Raw genomic sequence first — 5,827 nt, forward strand, 5'->3', positions numbered from 1 at the left:
GATTTGGATCACTTGTTGTTCCTTTGTCCCTAGGATTTGTTAACACCACTACCTTTTCCCCCTCTCCCATGTCCCCCCGGAACTATCCAGATTGTTTATCCAGCCTATCTTATTTAGATAGACCAGCGGAGATAATAACATACACAAAAAAATAAGACAGAGCAAAACCAAGCAACGAAAGAAAACAAAACAACAACAGCAAAAAGCCAATGACAAAAACAACAACAACAAAGAAAAGCTTGTAGTTCATTCAAGTACTGTTTGTTGGCCATTAGGAGTGTTTTCAGGTCAAATCTGATGGGGTGCCAAACCCTGGCTCTAAAGTCTATTTTTGGTATTCCCTGGGGACTTCGTTGCTCTGTTCCCCTTGCTCTTCTGTTGCACGCCCTTAGTGATTTGCCTCGGTGTGGTAGGATCAGATCAGGTGGAATTCCCACACTGTATCTCCAGTGTTGTCCCCTGTAGGGCTACGGGTCAGTGAGGGATGTTGTGTCTCATAGTGGGGCTGGCCATATGGTCTTCTCTGTGGATTGGCTGCTCTGAGCAGAGATATCGTCCTCATGGCTTGGTGGGCCAGGATATGCTCCACTCTCTCTCCCCACCCCCTTCATTTGCTCCCATGTGCTCTGATCAGACACATTCCTCTCCCTGAGCTTCAGCTTCAGTGCTGTCTGAAGTAAATTCTTCTGGGGGGAGGGGCAGTTGTACACGTAGTTGGGATTGGGGCCGGCCCCTCAGACCTCTCCACTGGTTCGAGGAGTAGGTTATTTTTATCTACCGGTATCGTTTATCCTAAAGCCAAAGGGGAAGAACATGCTAAGCATACATCTAAAACTGAAACATTCAAGAAAAAAACTCAAGCCTTGAATTGCAATTTTGAAAGATTCTATAGACAAAAATTTGAATAATCCAGGAAGCATCAGGAGAAGATGGAAAGAATACAGAGAGTCTCTTAGCAGAAAGAACAGATCATCATTTCAGTAGTTAGCTTAAGAGCAAGAATCAACAATGCTGAAGGAGGAATTTCAAGCTGTTACTAGCCAAAATCAAGGCTTCAGGAATTGACAGAATACTCATTGAAATATTTCAGAAAACTGAAGAAGTAGTGGAAACAATCTCGTATGTGACAGGAAATTGGAAGAGAGCCAACTGGCTGGACTAGATCCATATTTGTGCCCATTACAAAGAAAGGTGTTGACTCAACAGAATGCTCAAACTAAATAATGATATCATTGATATTGCATGAATTAAAATATTGCTCAAGAGCATTCAACAACAGTCACAGCAACTCATTGACAGGAAACTGCCAAAAATCCTGACAGGATTCAGACAAGGTCCTGGAACAAGAGCTATCATGGCTACTGTCAGATGGATCTTGGGTCAAAGCAAAGGATATCACAATGATATTTACTTGCGTTTCATTGAATATGCAGAGGCATTCTACTGTGTGGGCCACAATAAACTTTGGATAACCTTAGAAGAATGGAAATTCCAGAACACGTCATTGTGCCTCTAAGGAGGTTGTCCATGGATTAAGAGGTAATTGTGCAAGTAGAAAAGGGTATACTGCATGGCTTAAAATCAGGAATGGTGTACATCAGTGTTGTATCCTTTCACCATATTTGTTCAATCTGTTTGGGGAGCAAATCATCAGAGAGAGTGGAATATATGAAGAAGAGTGAGGTATTGGGATTGGAGGAAGACTTTTTAACATCCTGTGGTATGCAAATGATACATCCTTGCTTGCTGAAAGTGAGGAGGAATTGAAGCACTTGCTTATGAAGATGAAGGATTGCAGCCTTCAGTATGGACTACAACTCAATGTAAGGAGGACCAAAATCCTCCCAAGTGGCCCAATAGTTAACATCATGATGAATGGAGCCAAGGGTGGAAGTTTCCAAGGCATTTTGTCTTACTTGGATCAAGCTCATGGAAACAGCAGTCAGGAGATCAAAAGAGGTATTGCATTAGGTAAATCTGCTGCACAAAAACTCATTAGAGTATTAAATAGCAAAGATGTTTCTTTGAGAATTACGGTGCACCTGACCCACGCCACAGTATTCTTCATTGCCTCATATGCACGTAAAAGTTGGACATTGAATAAGGAGGACTATAGACAAATAAATGCATTTGAATTGTGGTGCTGGAGAAGACTCTTAAAAGTATCAAAGACTACTAAAAGGACAAACTGATTTGTATTAGAAATAAGGCCAGAGTGCTCCTTAGAGGAAAAGATGGCAAAACTTTGTGTTACATACTTTGGACATATTAGCAGGAGAGACCAGTCCCCGGAGAAGGACTTCATGCTTGGTAAACTGGAGGGGCAGCAAAGAGGAGGAAATAAATCCCTCCACGAGCTAGGTTGACATCGCGGCTGCATCCATGGGTTCATGCACAGGAACAAAGGTGAGGCTGGTGGTGCAGGACATTATCGTGTTTTGTTCTGTTTTACATTGGTTCGCTATTGGTCAGAGTTGACTGCATGACCCCTAACAACACAACAACAAAGCCAATCAGTTCAGGTTATTTCTTGTCTTAATGCATTATAAAATACCTTTGTTGAAAGACAATCCTTATGAATTGTTATTGAAGCCTGTCTACATCCTGGTATTTAAGGTCCCATATACTTCTTAAAGGATTATTTTTCATTGCAATCCAATGGCCAGAGTCTTGAACTCACCAGTCCCCTAACAAAGAAAGATGTGGCCGTCTACTTCTGTAAAGATTTATAGCCTTGGCAACCTGATGCGGCAAGTCAAGGATGTCTTATTGGGTCACTATGAGTCAGAATCTATTCAACGACAGTGACTGACCCAGAATGCACCTAAGAAGCAAGGATGGCGCACGTTTATCTTCCTTACTTTGGACATGTTATGAGGCTGGGTAAATAGAAGGTCCGTGAAAAAGAGGCAGGGACGCAGGCAGAGAGATGAAGTCACACAGCGGCTGCAACAGAGGATTCAAATCAAAGTTTCCTTCTGTGGTGCATTGGCTGGAACTGCCTTGATGGCCCTAACCATAGCAACAACACTGTTGTCTTTCATGTGTCAAATAGTTTCAGTAGCGTTATAAAAGGTTATTTAAAAAAACAATGTAATGCGTTAAAGATGGGTGACAGAAAACAAGTTACTACAGCATAATACTCAATTGATCACTATTTATATAAGCTGAAACATATTTCATGCTGAGACCATTGAAATTCTTAATTAATTTTACCACTACTGCACATGTTTTAAAATACAAACAAAAAAACCCGTAATCATCTTTTGATCATATTGGAAGATACCTCCCTTTCTATTTCTAAGGGGAAAATTTAAACAATTGTAAATCTTAGAGAAGTTAATTGAATTAAGAAATAATCCCTCAAGAAAAAATACAGGAGAAAATGAGATAATTTTAACTAAAAGGAAATTTGACAGTAAAAGTATATGCTATCTAGACTTCTCATTAATATGAAGAACACACTAAAGACTAAAGCAACTGTAATAGCCTGCTTCAAAACAACAATACCGCATCTGTAAATATTAAGTCAATAACCTTCTTCTGGAATACAAAATGTGCTTGGCACAGAAAATTAATATGACTTCTTACATGTAAATTACTGTATTTTAAACAAAAGCTATCTTCAAGAACCATTTTAATCTTTGATATATTTTACATATAGTACTTTCAAATTCATATTTCAGTGTTGACATATTTCAAATAAAGAAAATGGACTGTTGTAATCCTCTGTATGGTGTTTTCATTCAATTAGCTCTATCTTTCTTTTTCTTTGCAAACAAGATGGCAATTTACTCAAAGTCAACCCAAAAGAACATATATCAGCTGGAGTCGAACAAACACCGGGCTACTCAGGCTGCGCCTTTTAAAATCAAACAATTTAAAATAAAAGCAAACATGAACATAAATAGTGTTTCCCTTTGGAATATGACTGTTGACAGAAAAATGATAAAAACATAAAATGGTTTGAATTTGTAAGGAAGTTAAATAATTCAGGAAATGTTTTATTAACTGATAGCAGAGAACAGGATTTTGGTCTTTGCATTATGTAGTAATGAAATAATAAAATATATGCTTTGTGGCTTATTTTTTTAAAATAAAAACAGCTCTTCCTAACTGTATTAAAATTTCATAAGGTAGTTGAAAACCACATTCTTATCAAGCACGCACCAAAAAAAATGTTGTTTGAATAGGTTTCTTTTTTTGAGATGTTAGTTGCAACATTTTCAAAGGTTAAAAAAAAAGTTGTGTGGTAGTGTATAATCTTTAAAACGGGCATGTGGTTTATGTTTTCAACATGATTTAACAGACAGAGGAAGTATTGTCAAAACCACAAATAGATAATTTTTTTCCTTTAATATTTCTGACTTGGAATCATTGAACTTTGTGCTGCATAGAAATTATCTTACAACTCTTACAGAGAAGAATAGAATAGTTCCTCCTCTAAAACATTAATTGCCAAACCAGGGGTTTTCTTTTCATTTGTACAAGACATATGAAAATAGAAAGACGTTCTCATGAAAAATGGGATTTTGTATATCTTAACAAAAGTAATACCCTCCCCGCTCTGCATGGTTACACCTGCCACAACATGTGTGACTTTCGTGAAGAGGATAGAGAGAAAGGGTGCATGTCCTGAGGACCTCAGGTAGGCCTCCTGTAGCCTGTCCCTTCTGGGGGGGCACATAGGACCTGGGGGCGGGGGGTGGGGTGGGTGGGGAGTAATAATGTCTTAAAACAAAGCAAAAGTTTTAGAATATAAGTAATGAAAGTCTTAAAATAAGAGTAGAAAACCCCTTACAAAGTTTGACACCATCTTTCAAAATTGACACCGTGGCTACAACAAGGGACTCACATGTGGCCGTTTGAGGGACTCACAGATGGGGCAGGAGCAGTTCGGGTTTCTTTATTAGAAAAAAAATAGAGGGGACATGTTAGTGTCTACATTTGCTATGTTGACAAGGGAGTAAAGAAATGCATATGAAAGACTTGGAATCAAAGTGGTTGTTTTACTTGGTCACTTGTTTCTGACATCCTGCTTTCCCTACATCCTACTGAAGAGTGAATACTCATGAAGGAGTGCAATGCACACTCTCCAAAAAAAGGAAGGACAGATGAACAATAGGAGCTATTTAAACAACAATGCCAGCAAAATGTATGCCTTTCGTTCCGTGTTATGGGCATTTCAACTGGAAAATGTATCTGATTTGTCCACATTGCTATAGAACTTGATTCTTAAATTATGGTGTCATTGCTTGGATTAAAGAGCATACATGATCAAACATGTACCTTCACCAAGAAGGAGTGGTGTTGTGACTTGACAGCTTCTGTGGCATGTGGGACCTGTTGCAACTAATGTGCTCATCATATGTACAACATATCATCAGTATCAAGAAGCATTGATGATGTACAATATGATGAGTCTCTCTCTGGTAGTTCAAACTCAGCGTATGATAAAGAAATGTGAAACAATGCAAGCACACTGTTGTTAACATAGCATTATTTCTTATGTGAAATCATTTGAAATGAACCATATAGATTTAAAGCATAGAATCTTGAAGCATGATATCTGGCCTGACCATGAATAGTTTATAAAGGTTACAAGCAGAGACAACAGAGTGTTCAAAAGTAATCACTTAATTCAATTATTCTCTGGATCAAATATTATGCACGATGGTGATGAATGCAGTTACGATATCACAAAAATGTAGGAAAGTATGACAATGCATTGAAAGAGTATTGGTGCGGTGGTTTTCTAGGTAATCGATAATCAGCGAAGCTCATATTGCAACTAGAGATTCAACAGAAAAAGAAATCACTCCCTGGT

At 38.3% G+C, this 5,827-nt stretch overlaps 1 non-coding gene across 1 annotated transcript; it reads left to right on the forward strand.

Moving 5' to 3' along the window:
• Nucleotides 1–4,555: 4,555 nt before the first annotated feature.
• LOC115868536 lies at nt 4,556–4,691 on the forward strand. The gene has a single exon (XR_004045657.1). It is a non-coding gene; the product is annotated as a small nucleolar RNA SNORA64/SNORA10 family (small nucleolar RNA).
• The last annotated feature ends 1,136 nt before the right edge of the window (nt 4,692–5,827 follow it).

This window comes from Echinops telfairi, unplaced genomic scaffold, assembly GCF_000313985.2.
Source record: "Echinops telfairi isolate 266 unplaced genomic scaffold, ASM31398v2 ScPeMD7_11;HRSCAF=52, whole genome shotgun sequence".
Lineage (NCBI taxonomy): Eukaryota > Metazoa > Chordata > Mammalia > Afrosoricida > Tenrecidae > Echinops > Echinops telfairi.